A 16,700-nucleotide genomic window follows, 5' to 3' on the forward strand; every position below is an offset into this window, starting at 1 on the left:
GTGATGTTAGATGCAGTATTTACTGATAAGACATAACTGACCTAGTCTACCTGGCAAAGAACCTTATCTTTTGAAGTCAGGTATACTGTGAGTTTCTGACGGAAACAGAGCACAGATAATTACATAAGAGTTTATTGTCAGATATTTTATTACAGAATTAAAATAAAAGCCCTGCTGCATTGAGAACTCTACCACAAGCAAATGCAGACTCACTCAAGAAGCCACATGCAGAAGAGGTGTTTTTTCTCTGTGTGAAGAACAGTAAGATGCTTCTCTTCTGGCATTTCTACCCACCCTTCAAGTCTATGATAATCTCCACTTTGGAGGGCTATATAGAGAATATCAAGTAAAAATTAATTTGCTGACAGCTGTTCCTTACCAGTGGGTAAATTGCTACGGTTTATCTGTAGACCAGCTCTGCCTTGGCCAGTGCCAGCCTGACAAAGCTTGGAGAGGCGGAGGAAGACCCATCCTCCATGTCCTTTCTCCCCCCAAACTCAGCCCTGTCCTGAAGCTCTCCACAGTTTCTTGGACACATTTCCTTCTGCACCAGGAGAATAATGCAAACCTGCCTGCATTACCCTGGGCTCAAAGGAGCAGCATTACCCAGTCTCTTCTCTAGCCACCGTACCCCAGTGCTCATTCAAGGGTTAGCAGAGAGTTTACTGAAGTCTATTAATGCAAACAGATGAAGAGATTATCCCTAGATGGTGGGGAAGGTCAGGTGTCTAACAACCGGAGTTGTGACTGGCTTGTGGAGCATATATCTTTACCTGTTGTGTCGGTCGTATTTTCATATATGCTTTTATCATTGCTCTCAAAGATTTTTAGAATACTTTTGAAAGTGCTACGAAGTCTCTGGAACAATGTACTTTTGTTACATTCTATCAGTTCCTAAACCTACAGGACCATGGTCCCTCAGATTAAAGCTAGACTAAGCAGGGCTTGGGCCCATGCTTGCCACTGCTGTGGAATCCTGGAACAGTTTTCACTTGTGACATCTCCCAGTCTGCATCCACAGGGCAGTATAGCAGTAGTATTAGTCTCCCGGGGGATCATAAAGGTCAGTGACTGGTCCCAAAAGGCAGTATGGAGGAAGGCACTCTCTTGAGGGAAATGGTTGTATGGACACAAGCAGCACTGCACCAGTTGGCTTCAGGGCCAGAGCATGTGTCCTGGTATGGTTACTTTATCACAGAATCACAGAATGGTTCAGGTTGGAAGAGACCTTAAAGATCACCCAGTTCCAACCCCCTGCCATGGGCAGGGACACCTCCCACTAGACCAGACTGCTCAAAGCCCCGTCCAGCCTGGCCTTGAACACCTCCAGGGACAGAGCATCCACAGCTTCGCTGGGCAACCTGTTCCAGTGCCTCACCACCCTCACAGTAAAGAATTTTTTCCTGATATCCAATCTAAATCTACTGTCTTTCAATTTGAGGCCGTTACCCCTCATCCTATCATAATGCTCCCTAACAAAGAGTCCCTCCCCATCCTTCCTGTAGGACCCCTTTAGGTACTGGAAGGCTGCTATAAGGTCTCCTCGGAGCCTTCTCTTCTCCAGGCTGAACAACCCCAGCTCTCTCAGCCTGTCCTCATAGCAGAGGTGCTCCAGCCCTCTGATCACCTTTGTGGCCCTCCACTGGACCTGTTCCAACAGGTCTGTGTCCTTCTTGTGGTGAGGACTCCAGAGCTGGACGCAGTACTCAAGATGGGGTCTCACCAGAGCAGAGTAAAGGGGCAGAATCACCTCCCTCAATCTACTGGCCACACTTAATGCATCCCAGGGTGCGGCTGGCTTTCTGGGCTGCAAGTGCGCATTGCCTGCTCATATTGAGCTTCTTGTTTACCAGCACCCCCAAGTCCTTCTCCTCAGTGCTGCTCTCAAACCATTCTCTGCCCAACCTGTATTTGTGCTTGGGATTGCCATGACCCAGGTTGCAGGACCTTTCAGAGGCTAATAGATCCAGTGCTTAATCCAGGCTGTTTAGAAGGGCTCAGGCAGTGGAGAATCTATTTCTCTCTTTGGGACATTATTTACCCCAGCAATAGCACCGTCAGGATCCACCCCCTGTCCACCGTCAGTTGCCCAACCCCAGCTGTGGCAAAGATGGGAAGAGAACCTGGGGTCTCTCCACTTGCCTGCTCCTGGCTTTATATTCCCCACATGTGAGCATCACACTTTCTCACCCTTCCTTCCACCTCCTGTTCTTACGTTGCTGCCAGATAACATTTGCCTTGCACAGCCGGGGACCCTTGAGGCATTTCTGTGAAGGAGCAATCCTCATGTCTGACTTACTTAGGTAGGACCTCGTAGTCCCCTGTGCTCTGAAGGCCTTGGTTCCAACTGGAGACCTCAGTGGTAGTGTCCTTTCAGAAATGCATGGCCAGAAGTTTGCTGAATTCAACATCTTGAGCCATATCTATGGTACACCTTTCAACTAAGCCTCATAATTCTCTAGCTTACTTGTATTTTGCTTCACTGTTCCCACGCTGATGCTGTACAAATCACAATTAGTACTCGTAACTTTTGCTTTAATAACCAGAATGTCCATGGGCAGAAAGTCAGGAGATTTCTGAAAGATTTGCCAGGAGTTAGGAACAATCTCCATTTTTTTTTTCTTTTTTTTTTCTTTGCTTTTCTTTTCTTTTTTTTTTTTTTTCTATTTTTTCTCTCCAAAAGAGCTAGAATCGTAGGAACAATTTTATATTGATGTACAGTGTTTGGTGCATGTTCAGTGAAAGTTTAGTGGCATACTTTACTTTGAAAAATTTTAACCACAAGTAAAGAGGATCTATAAAAAGCCGAGCTGAAGGGCACAACTATCAAACACTAACTCATGAGCCGGCAGTGCAGAAGAATAAAAAGAGCTTGTAGAAGCAAAAGATCTCCACTTCTGTACTGTGGCATTTAGCTTGTTACATTATGGCTTCTGACAACAACGGGTGACAGGAATTTAAAAGAAAGTGAAGCATTCACTCTCTTCCAGTCCACTCTCATCAGTTTTACAAGCTAGATCATCAAACAAGAAAAAAAACAACCACAATATCAAGGAAACCCTTCCTGCCACATTCAAGGACATGTAAATGTTAATAGCACCTGGCACCAATCTCCTGACACACCAGTTGGCAGTAGTTGCTAAGTGCTATAGTTTGGCAAAAAGAAAAAAAGAGAGAGTTTGAGAGAGAGTTGGGTTTGTTTTTTTTGTTTTAAGTGAAATTAAATGAGGCCTCTTCCCTGGAGATGTATGCCTCTTAAAAATTTTTTTCTAAATGGAACTTCCCTCTCAGTCCCACACAGCTTATTTCCTATCACTGTGCCCAAAAACATCTAATAGCAAAGAAAAAAATCCCCCATGACTAAAAAAATCAAGGATGATTTTTTAATCTCGGTTCCCAAATTCCCGAAAGTCCAAGAAATCCCCAATTTTTTTTTTCCTAAGGAGGTCTCAAAAAGTAGAACAGAATTGGACATGGAAGAAGCACATAAAGTCTTTCCTACCTCTCCACAGCGGGATGTGAGTACATCATGGTGGGAACCTCTAGAGCTATGAACATCTTCAAATGATGCATTAGAAATTGTTTGACACCTTGGCAAATCCATGTGCAAATAAATATATGGCCTGAATTTTCAAGGTGTGTCTGAGGCAAGAATAGGGCAGGCTGGGAAACACAGCTACTCCCATGGTGTTTTCTCTTCCAGAGAAGCTTAGATTGGCCCTACTTATATCTAGTCTTGGTTTAAGTGATTCAGATGATGTCAAGATCTGTCCCCTGCAGGAACATTTCCCAAAGTTACGTCTACAATGTTAGGAGGATCTTCGTGGCTGTCAGACGAGGCTGTCCGCCCCCTTTGAACAGTTCCACTCCCTTACTCATGTGTATAACTTTGATTAACTTCAGAAAGTCCTGTCCTTCTCAGGGCTACCGTGGGAGGAGACACTCTAGTGTGGAGAGGAGGCAGACAATCAGTGTGGATCATTTACCATCCGTGAAGCATCCAAATTGCAACTGTGTTGTCTGCTTTTATCTGGGTCATGCAGGTCAGATATTTTAAGATATTTATAGAAAGGTAAGAGATGTACTTATCAGCATTTTCTAAATCACCTGGCACTCATTGAAATGAAAGAAAAGTAGTCATCAAGGTGCTTTGCAAACCCCATTCAATACCAACATGCAAAAATGGTTTTTAATATCCAGCCTGCATTTTGTCTTAGATATAGACAAAACATAAGTAATTTTTCTAAATGAGAAAGGCACAGCTTAGTGGAAAATTATTTCCCCTACTTCTAAAAAGAGCCAGAGCTGCTTGTTTCTGAACAGCTCTTTAGGTCAGGAGGAGACAAATGAACCGCTGTACAACACTTCCCTTTCACAAAGGGACTCAACCTTTTGAGCTTCCTCACCCAACAAATCTGTGAATTCAGGTCAAATTTGGTAAAAGACAAAAAGTGGGGGAAAAAAGGCAACCCCCAGACCTTTCTTTGCCATGTTCTCTAAATGATGCATTCTGATTTTTTCTTTAGCTGGCTCAGAGAGTGTGTCCTCACACTGCAGACCTTCTTCCCAACACCCTACATTGACCAAAGACACAGAGTGCGAAACCAAACCCCACACAAGTAATGTGTCATATCAGTAATGTGCAGTGGAGGGTGGCTGCTGCCTCCCTGCTCTAGACATGTCCTCCAGAAGAGGACTCGCTAAGTACCTTTTCTCCTTTGCTATGTACTTTTTCTCAGGTACCCTAGGAAAGTACCTGCAACCCATGCTACAACCCTACTCTCCCACAAAGAAAACTAGGAGAAAAATCCCTTCTGATACCTCAATACAGACAAAACAAAATAATAGGGACCACTAGGAGCACGCAGTACATCCTCCCTATCACATGATTCTAACCATAACCTTTGTTCATTGTTTTTCCCTCCCAGCAGCCAAACTATGGCTTAAAAATGGGGAAAGAAATCTTTCCTGGCCACTGAGATGGCCAGAAGGAGTCCCAGATCAAGGGGTTTACATGGCATAAACATAATGTCCACAGACAGCAAAAAAATCGGGTTGTTGGTTTGGTTTTCCAAGTGGGGTTCTTGGTTCAAAACTAGCTCTGGTCCTCTAAAATGTAATCATTAAAAATTCCTCTGAAAACAAAATGGACCACCTCCTTTGGAGAATGAAATTTTTTGCACTACTAAAATTTTTAAGAAGAAAGTAATTGATTTTTGCCAGCCTGATGAGATCTGCCCTTCTCATGCTTGCGGTAACCACTGATGTGACCGCGAGGGCCAGGGTGCCTATCTATGGCTAGAAAGCAATGTAACATGCTCTGAGCTATCTCCCCTCTCCTTCGTCCTTTGCTGATGTGGACAAGGAGAACACTGTTGTTCTGGAGCATGACTACACCCTAGGAGATCTCTCTCTCATATGCACCCTGAGGACACCTCATGGAGAAGGGGTCCCACCTTTACTCCTCCTTCTGCCTTGTATTAAGTTCTGATTCAGAAAAAAATGGTATTACTTTAAGTAGAAACCTTGTAAATGAAAACGTACTTTTGTATCACCCAGAAAAATTCCTAGGCAAATACATTTACTAGACCTTGTTGTAAACGGGCTGGAAGAACATACTTTACATTATGCACACGCTTAAGTGATGCTTTAAACAGTGAGGGATTTAAGGACTTACAGAAGCGTGCTCCAGTCAGATCTTTGTCTTGTGAAATTCTGTTTCATGGAGTTTGATGAATCTTTGGCTTTTCTCTTTTGCAAAGGGAACACTACATATATTAAATGTAATAGTACATTAAACAAACAAACAAAACCCAAAAGATTCAACGAAACTTGCAGTGCTGTTCCAGATAAATAAGCTCAGATGTAACATTATGTAGATCAGTCCTGCTGAGATCAGCTTTCAGGTGTTCCAGTGATGAGCAATGGTATAAAATCCTATAATCCTGTGTAGGGCAGGGAAGGATGTAAGTGACATAGAATTTGTGTTGGATTCCTGTTCAGGGCTTCATTTTACTCCTTTGACTTTGCCAGATCTCCCTCTGACAGCACCAAAAGCTCTGGGTATGCAAAGACCAAAGCATGTAATCAAATGCATTATGTATTATTTGTTGGCACTCTTGAAAGATGACTTAGTCTCTCTTGCCAGACATTTTCTAATTATTTTTCTGCTGCTTTAAGGGGTGACTGCGTTCTGCTTGTCTACACCTTGTTTCCAGGCTGCACACACTTTTGCTTTTTAGGCTGATATTTATCACTCTGTGTTTATCTTTAAAAAAGGAATCCATTTCCAGCACTTGTAGTTATTAATTCTTTCATCTCCTTCTCCTTTTGTTTCACCTGCAGTGCAATGCTACATGTTTTATATTCATTATTGTGCTATTATTTGCTTCAAATATGTTTTGCACTGTTGCATGAATTATTTTTGACAGCTGAACAAAGGCAAGATGTTAATCCAAGGAAGCAATCTGCAGAAAGTGCCATTAAACAAGAACAGGAATGTCTGTGCAATTTACCATACGCGCAGAGGTACAGTAAAAACTGGGAATCACCAGTCTGTGGACATCATTACACTGACGAAGCACTGGGAAGTCATGGACTAGGTTGCTTTGTCTGCCTATCAACCATTTGGAAGCCTTTACATAATTTCTACTTTGGGCTCTGAACAGTAATGAAGTCAGTCAAAACGCTGCAGGTCCTTGTGCAAAAATGAAGAGAGGCTATTTCTGCTCGTTAGCCTCTTGCCTCGTCTTGCATCAGTGCACCCTCCTGACTGCAGAGCAAGAAGTTAGCACGTAGGGCAACATTTGGGCATGACACCACAGTGACACGGCCAGCATGCTCCCGCTTCTGGCCAAGCCAATCGGGGCTTCTTTGGGAACTTTATGCTCTTTGCTCAATTTCACAGAGTAATTGTGCTGCTGGTCAAAGGTGTGTGTATGTATGTGCATCCTCTCACCTCACATTAGCAATCCAAAGTGGCATCCACACAGCCACAAGCTGGCTGAGGCTGGAAGTTACCCGTGGAGATCATCTAGTCCAGCCCTCCTTCTCAGAGCAGGGCTGAGCAGACTGGCTTGCTCAGAGCTGAGTCCTCTCAGGCTTTGAATATCTCCAAGGATGGAGAGTCCCCAACCCCTCTGTGCAACCTGCTCCACTGTTTGATCACCCTCATGGAAAAAAGTGTTTTCATGTGTTTAAATGGAATTTTCTGTGTTTCAATTTGTGCCCATTGCCTCTTGTCCTGTCACTGAGCAACACTGAGAAGAGCCAGGCTCCATCTTTATTCCCACCATTCAGGCATTTATAAACACTGATAAAACCCCCCTCAGTCTCTTCTTCTCCAGGCTGAACAGCCCCAGCTCTCACAGCCTTTCCTCACATCAGCTACTCCAGTCTCTTAATCACCTTTGTGGTCCTGCACTGGACTCACTCCAGTATGTCCATGCCTCTTTTGTCTCAGGGAGCCCAAACCTGAACCCAGAACTTCAGATTTTTCTTAGTAGTGCTGAGCAGGGGGGAAAGACTATCTCCCTCAACTGGTTGACAACCTTCATCCTACTGCAGCCCAAGTGATTGTTGGCCTTCTTTGTTGCAAGGGCGCATCACTGGCTCGTCGTAAAATTGTCGTCCACCAGAATGCTCCAAGACCCTTTTTGAAAACTGCTTTCCAGTGTGTTGGCCCCCAGCTTTCATTGATGTGTGGTGTTATTCCCCCCAGGTCCAGAATTTCTCACCTGAGGAAGAATAATCTTTCTCTGATGGAATCTCCTGGAGCATAGCCTTTGATTAACCTCGCGAAATTCCTGTTTGCCCATTTTTCCAGTCTGTTGAATTCCATCTGAATGACAACACAACCATCTGCCGTATCTACCACTCCTTCTAGTTTTTTATTATCTGCAAAATCACTGAGAGTGTACTCTATCCAGGTCATTAACTAAGTTGTTTTAAAATATTTGTCCTCACAATGCTTAGGGCACACCATGGGTGACCGGCCTCTGTCCAGACTTCGTGACACTGATCACAATCCTTTGAGCCTGGCAGTTCAGTCGGCTTTCAATCTACCTCACTGTCCACTTATCTAGCTCATATTTCATCAGTTTATCTATGAGAATGTTAAGGGAAACAGTGCCAAAACTCTTGCTAAAGTCAAGATAAACAACATCCACTTCTTCCCCAAGATGCATTGTGATGCCTCCTATCCACTGCCACCCCAATGTGGTGGCCTTTTTCCATACTGAAATGGACAAAATTAATTACACTTTGTAGATATCTTTGTGGAATGTAGAAGGACTTTTGCATAATTTATCTAACTTTAACATGGTTAGATTAAGTAAAGTGAGTCCCACTCTTAGGGTTCATATTTCAGTTGTTATTTTCTGTAATTTGCACAGGCACATAACAACAAACCACTTTCAGATACTTCATGCCACGGCCTTTTTGATACATAGCTCCCCACACAAAGCTAGTTAGTGAAGTCTCTTTTTTTCTAAAAACTGCAATAACTGGGTGAAATTGGTGATGCTGAGGCTGGTAGACGTTTTGCCACAGTCTGCAGAAGCAGGATTTCAGTCTCTTCTTTCTGCCTGCATGCCCATGCCAGGAGACCAGGAAAGGGTGGTGCCCACTTGAGGTACAGATGAGTGCCCGATTCACTTAGTTTTAGTCTGCTCTCCGTTTTTCATGGAGGGAAATTCTTTGGAAACACTAACAAATCTCCACCAGTTCTACTAAAACTTGCAGCAAACCTCCTTTCAGGAGACATGCTTACATGTTTGGGATGCTGATTATATGCCATACATACCTCATCCTTGATAAAAGACCTACTCATGGCTTATGTTTCGGTCTCAAGTCCCTGATGTATCAGTCAATAGGTTTCAGTTCTGGAACTGTAATCTTAAAACCCCACTTGCTCACAGGGCATGTAATAACATTCAAAAACCTCCATCATGCCAGAAAAGTTATCCTTTCTACTCCAGAGAACACAAAACTGTACTCTCTTTTAAGGTTGCTTAACTTTCAGCTGTTAAAACTGAAGTAGTCACTTACCAAAAGCACTTACATACATCGCAGAAGTAATAAAAAGCTAATGTCTCTTCATTTATTTATCTTCTGAAAGGTGGCCTGAGTGCTAGCTCACTCAGCAGTGGGAGGTAAGAGTAACTCTTAAGTATGGATATAGATAAATACATATATTATTGCTTATTACTGATAAATGTACGTGACTGCAATAGGAGCAAAGGGGCTCACTGTGCAAATGAGAAAGGGCCAGGACTTCAGTCCTGCTGAGGAAAAGTCACTCTGGTCAAAAGGGCTGGAGGCAGTAGAGCAAAAACGGCCTGATCCTACTCAAAAATGGAGAAAGCATCACACTGTCAAACACAAGCCTTCTGTAGCTCTGCAACCACCCAGGCACCCACTTCCCATGTACAAAAACCCTATTGTCAACAGAAAATAAATTATAGTTCCTCAACGTTGACTCTTGTTCAGAGTTCATTCAGCTTTTTATGGGTGATCCTATTTTCCCATTCATAATGTTAACAAATAATTACAGTGTTCAGACAGCTGTGCGATGTCAAGAAACTATCTGAAGTTTTCGAAGCAGAGACTACACAATAAAAAAGATGTTTACGATGTGCCGGTGGGGTGTTTCTTCTCTCTGGTTTGGGAAGAAGGAAAGCAGGAGTTTGCCATGGATTCACCGTTGCCTGAGAAAGGGGAATGCTGTAGGACAATCAGAGATACTGAGCTCTTCTCTGTGAAGTAAGTTGTAACAATGGATTTGAGTCATTTTTTTAAATAGTTCTATTTATTTATTTGATTGAGATGTCATACAGAGTAGTGCAAGACTTCAACCTTCCTCCAGCTGTAGTTACAAGAGGTGTCGAAAACAAAACCTATGGCCCTTGCTTTTTTTTTTTTTCCACACTGATGAAATCCAGCTCACTGACTATTTTCCAGTGGGTCACCACATTGGCCTTGAGAATGTAGGTTAAAGAAAGACTTTTTTAAAATTATTTCATGCTCTGCAAGAAGTTAGAATGGCTCCTGAAGTTCCCTACCCACTGTGTGCCGATCTAGAGAGCTGCTAAGCAGCTGCAGACTAATTAAATAACCAGTGAGACAAATCCTTTTCGGATTTACTCCCTGTGGAAGTTGGATGAAATTTTGGAGTTGTGAAAGGTGTAAATCAGGGCAGGGTTCATCAAAGTCCTTTCCATGTACTTTTTAGAGGTCTTAAATCAGCAGCTTGTCTGCCCTTGCACAGACCTGCAGAGTACAGCCACAGCTGCTTGCAGTGCTGCTGAGACGCAGGGTAGTTTCTGTGTTTTCTTGTCTAGCTGTTCCTTAGCTCCAGCAGAAACGCCTCTTCACATCCTTCCTCTTAAGGAGATATTTGGAAGCACTAAAATATTAATAGTGATCTCCTGGGTCACCGCTGAAATCTGACACTGACGCTGGCTGTCTTCATGTTTCCCACGAATTTCAGTTTTGTCTCCCCAGCCCAATGCCACTGTCCATCCCAATTCACCCTCTTTGGGCTTCACAAATGGATCAGAAGGTCTGAATCTAGTGACAGATGCTCAGTGTGTTTTCTTGCATCTTTAGGAGTGACTCACGAGACTCTGGACAAGACAAATCCCTTTTTTGTCGATGCTAGTAGAGAAACAATATTTCCTTCATCGACATTCTGAGGGAATCATTTTCCATCCTTTCTTCAATGGGCTGCACCCTGAAAACTTACCCATCACATTCCCATCTTGATGAACTTCCCTTTAGCACTAATATCTCAGCGCTGTGTCTATCCTATCTCAGATTTAATTAGAACAGTCTTCTCCCCATCATCTTTACGCAGAAGTAACAACACCAGGCTTGTTTCACGGGAAGAAGAGTTGTGCTATTTTTTTCCATATGAAACTATCAGCTTTTTGAGAATAAGAACCAATCTGGATCTTCTAACAGTACTCTCAACTTTGACTAGGAAATATTATTCTACTCTGTCACCAGAACACATCATAACATCTGTGGTCATATTAGGTGGTTTCATGAAAAGTGTGAAAACGAAATGAAACAAAAAGACTTCCCATACACAACAATCTACTGCTTGATTTTGAGACTACAGAAGCATTTAATTTCACTAGCGTCAAAATGTTTTGCAGAGATATGCTAATAATATCCCAATTTATGTGATGCCTTTGCAACACTGTAAAAAATATATATTGGCCTGTGATAGATAGAGCAACCTAGGCAAAACAAATCTGGACAATATAGTCAGAACAGAGCATTTTTGTCTTATCAAAGCAAAATGAGGAAAAACCCCACACTTTTATTTTTCCCTGACATATTTTGTGAAAACTGACACATTCTTACAAGCATTTCTATTTAAATAAACCTGATGGAACCAAACTTTTTCATAAACCCTACTAATGATTCTCTCTTATCTTGTGGATCAGACAAAATAAAGTCACCCTTTGATTAACTGTGCCCCGGCTGTGTAAAATAAGGACAGGAGCATGAATTAAGCCTATTATTTAGTGGAAAAGATCCAGGGAACCCAAGAGCAATATGTTCTCTGGGAATCTTGCTAAGAAGAAAGATTACTGGGTGCTGGAACAGACGCACTTTCTGTCTGGCCATAAATGAAACATTTCAAGAACTGGATAATTACCTAAAGTGGCCGGCTATTACATTTTTCTATTTCCAATTGGTAGGAAAAGTAAGCACGTATGCTTTGCCAGGCAGAACAGTAATCAATAGGTAATGGAGAAGTAATTTGTCTGATGACATCAACTGGATGCCAGTCCTTCAGCACCTCTATTAATAAATGTCCTGTATCCATGCCAGGTGACTTGAGATGACATTGAGCTTTGAAGTCATGGTATTGACCGTGAAATATTTCTAAAATAATGTCTCCATCAGTCTATATTGCCAGTATCCATATAAGATTCTAGATCAGATTTGCCTCTCATTTCCATTAGCTGTTCAGAGCAACGCCGCTGGCTAACTCCAGTCTGAAATCAACGTTGTTGAAGGCAAGAATTTGGTTCACTGCATAAGTATCAGATGCAAGTTTTATGCTTTGCAAATTTCTAGTGGCGGTCTCAGGATGAATGAACGTCTCTCTGCTGAAGCCAAAGAGCTTACTCTGGAGATCTACATGTGTAGGTCAATGTTCCCCAGAACAGCCTGATCCAGTGATAGCTTTCACCTCCTTAAAGTAGTTCATTCACTTTTTACATGTAATATAGGAGTCCAGTTTTCAGCCTGGATTCTGCTTTACCCATGACCACCTTCGGAGAACAAAGACCTCTCACGGCATTGCTAGAAAGGGGAGCAGTAACATCAAATGATTAACAACCTGAAAGGCAGAGACTTTTCGTTCTCTGGAGGACCCAAGAGTCCTGTGATCCTCTCCTGCCATCTTCCTCCTTTTTCCACCACTCCTTACCTGAGATCTGGGAGGCAACTTTGCAAAGAGACTGCACCTTGAAGGAACAGTTGCAGTAGCTGCAACAGCTGTGAAACATTTGCTTTCCCTTTTTTCCTGTGGAGTGGATTGAATTTTACCTTGTGTTGCTTGTATCTTCACTCCAGCCCAATGCACACAACTTTTTCTGTTTCTTCCTCTCAGCTTCATTTCACACTCACTGTTCTAGCTCTTTCCTTCACTAAGATTTCTTCTAAAACCTCTCGCCTCTTTTGGTTATTCCTGCACACTGTGATCTTGTACATTGCTATGCTGTTTATTAGTGATACCGTCCTTGAATTCAGTGATGCAAATTGGCTCTTTTACTAGTACTCAGGAATCTGCAGTTGTGAAAGGACCATTGACTGCGACAGCTTTGTGACAGGCCTATGATGCTGAAAAAAATTGATGAAATCCAATAGCAACTAGGCCATAGCGTAGCCTCAGAAATCTCTTTCAAAATACATTGATGTAGATTTAAAAGAAACCCCTTACAGAGGACTGAAACTCTTCTCATGGCTCCAGTGGGGGCAAGATCAAGACTGCAAATTCAGAATGTAGAGATATGATTGCGTCAAACCATGTGTGACAGCACCCATTAACAGTCTGTTACACCACAAAATCTGATGCAATTCAAAGTGAAGTGAGCAGATGTAACACAACATGCTCCCAGCACGCTCCCAGAGTCTCAGAGGAGCTCTGCCTCTATTCATTTTGATTTGAAAAGCAATTAGCTAATACAAATTAAGAAAAACAAGAGATAACTGTTAAATCTGGGTTTAAAAAGAACATTCTAACTGTCTTGGTGTCAAATTTCCACAAGTATTTGCTTTGGTAGTCCTGAGTCCAACAGGAGCTGAACACATGCAGTAAAGTAGCATTTTTTTAACATGTGTGAAAATGTCATATTCTTTTCTGAGAGTCTGCCCGCTTTTCCTGACATCCTGACATCCAATGTATAAAGTAACCTGAGTGCTAATGGGCCAAGCACCTACACTAAAATGTCACTTCTTTCAGTTTAGTGAAGTTTCACTCCAGTCAATAAAAGTGGCCGGCATTGGGTATTTCTGAAAATCAGGCTGCTTTTATTTCAAGCATCTCTCTGGCACCCTCAACTCACTGGCTAAAATCCCATTGCCAATGTCCCATGAGAAATGGACAAAGACTGGAAGTGCTGGCACCTCCTAAGTCCCTGGACCAGCCTGCAAGTGACATTGCTGTCACTCCCTTCTGCTTATTTCCTTAAGCAGGGAGGGGGCTGTTTATTTTTTCCTTTTAACCACCAAATTGAATGAAGAAAGGAATGTCAGTGGGAGTGCAATGCAGCTTTATGTGAGTGAAACTCCCTGCAGATTCATATCTAATTTTCTGAGCATTTTTGTTTGGTTTTTTCTAGTGAAAAAAAAAACGGAAGGATTTTAGAAATATTGAAGTTTTGTTTCCAAGTTTCACAAATAAACTCTTTCTTATCTTACATGATGGAGCATTTCTTTTTAATAGCTTTCGAAATGAAGCTCTTGATTTATCATTTTGAAGCCACGTTTCCCATTCAAAAATGGATCTAAATTGGAAGAGCAGAAGAAAACCAGAAGGCTTTTATAGCCCACCCAAATGAAACTAAACATTTCAAAGCAAGTATTATAATCACAATGTAAACAGATGCCCACAGAAACAGACTCCATCACAACCAAAGTGCCGAGAGGTCTGCCAAGCCCTACAGCCTTTGTTGTGTGTCTGAGGTGATGCCCAGGGTGGTAGAGCTGTGAGGATGGAACTAAAACTGGTCCTCGTTATACTTCTGCTTGCCCATCTCCACTTTCTGCACCGTTAAATCTCTGCTTGTGCCTGTGGTGTTGCCACACAACACTCAACACGACCAGCTGTGCTGTAGCATTGTGAGGTGCTGTCCTCTCCTGGACAGAAATACAGATGGTCTGCTGTGAAACTCAAGGTCCTCTACAACCCTTTCCTACTCCTGCTGTGGCGTGTTGCAACTCGACCTTACACTGCATAAATGTTTTACTCTTTCAACCCCAAATCCATAAAGAAAATACTGCTCCTTTTGTAGCTGGAATTTAACTGTGGATCACAGTTTCACGTTTTGAGTTATGTCCATTCCTCCAAAGTATGGCTGGAGCAGAGGTTCAGAGGTTCACTGGCTGCCAGCTATTTGTTGGGGTATTTAGTCTGACACGCAGGTTTTAGTCCCTGCTTTGTAAAGCCAGGTTGCTTAAAAAGAAAGCTGATAACAGAGTTTAGTTGGTTCTACCAAAACAAACCACTCCTCCTTCTGCTGGAAATCTTAGAAAAAGCTGTACTTGGATAGAGAAGGTTTTCAGGGTGAAAGCACAGGACACTGCCCAAGCCTAATGCTAACCAGTGCATATCTAAGATGTTGTGTATAGCTTTGAAACCCGCTTAACATTTATAGAGGTCTCGCCATTCCCAATAATGCAAAAAGTGTTTCTGAAAATGCCCTTTTGCTTCCTTATTTGCCTTAAAGCTTTGACAAGCAATTTAAATGCCTTGTGTAAGGCATACAAAAGTATGAGTTTGCATATTTATAAGGAATTCTGCCAAGACTATCCCAGCCAAGTAATTTGTAACTTGGTTCTTCAGGTGACAAAAAGGTATCAAGTGCTAGTTGTGTAATTTCCTGTGTACCGTTGCCGTAGGAGCTGGCATGAGTCACTATATGATAACCCAGAGGAAATTATTTCTTGCTATTAATAAGACAAAATCAAAAAACACACCAAGAAGGTGCATTCTGTAGTTTATATTTTAACCCTAAATTTTCAAACAAGTAACCACATTTTGTTTTCATAATGCCTTTCTCCTCAAAGGTGAAGAAATACTTGCATTTCTTTGCTAGGTGCGTTCACATATAAAGCTTAAGGCTGGAAAGACGCTGTGGTTTTGACAGGTGCTAATTCCACTTGGCCACAGAATATCCTGGCACCACCAGGACTTTTCCAAACTGTTGTCTTTGTGCTCACCAGAGCTAAAATAGAGACATGGAATTGATTTTCCAAGGAAATAGCAAAATGGATTGAACAATTCTTGAACTATTTGGAAGCAATGAGCGTGACTGCTGTTTTTATTGTCTCAAAAGGACTCAGATTATAACATGGTGGCAGTGAAATATGATAGCTGTAGAAACAAAGCATCCACGAGGATGAGAACACACCTACTTATGGCAAATCTCCATAGAGCCTTTTGCCTTCAATATTACTTGAGCTGATGTTTACTACATCGATTTATTACGCCCCCAGAAAGCATTTTTGGCAAGTTCCTCTTATGTTGTCATCAGGTTATCCCTAAAAGGGAAAAGTATCTCTAAAAATTGAAGTGCTTTAAAAAGATGTTTTATGATGATCTTTGACAAAGTACAGACATCTAAGTAATTCACATTTTTAATTGCAACTAATAAGAGAAGAACCAGAAAAGTTTGGCAATTAAGAGGGATTTTTTCCTTAACTCACTTTGAAAACAAATTCTGCAGTGACAAATCCTGTGAGAGCAGATATGATAAATGAGGAGACATTTTTTTTTTTTTTTGCCTTGTAGTTTGGGATGTTTGAAATATGAGACACAAAGCAATATCCTCAGCATATTAGATGACAACTTTTCCACAAGCCAAATATAACCGAGGGGAGCGTGTGATTCTGCATTGACCACAGGAGAGGGAATAAACAAAAAGGCACATAGTCATGTGGCTAATCAGTTCTCAAGATATTTGGTCCCAGCTCTTACACAGGCTCTTTACATGTGACCTTGGATGAAGGACATGGTATAAAATTTTCCAACAGTCACATCCTCAAAGGCCTTAAATCAGTGGAGTGAGATACCTAAATTCTTTTAAAAAATACATCAATAAAAGTTAGAGAATGTAAGTTCCTAGACTCAGACAATCTGCAGAAATGTCTCTTTGTTCCTAATATCACCTTTAGCTCTATCTCCTGTATACATCACATCTACTTGTACTATGAGCTCCCCTCACCAGAGCAGGTGATAGAACAAGGACAAGGAAAATGAGGCGGTGGTCCTGCTCTATGCATTACTCTGTGCATTAACTGTGCAGCAACACAATTCTGTGAGCACTGGAGTTTCATTTCCCACCTTGTCTTGTGTGTGCCTGGCTTGGTCTGAAAAAAAGTACAAACCCTGACTTGGAACTTCCTATGGCTGGAGTAGAGAAAAGGTGTCCTCTCTCCTCCCTTTCCTCTCAGTTTGG

Source organism: Rissa tridactyla, chromosome 2, assembly GCF_028500815.1.
Source record: "Rissa tridactyla isolate bRisTri1 chromosome 2, bRisTri1.patW.cur.20221130, whole genome shotgun sequence".
Lineage (NCBI taxonomy): Eukaryota > Metazoa > Chordata > Aves > Charadriiformes > Laridae > Rissa > Rissa tridactyla.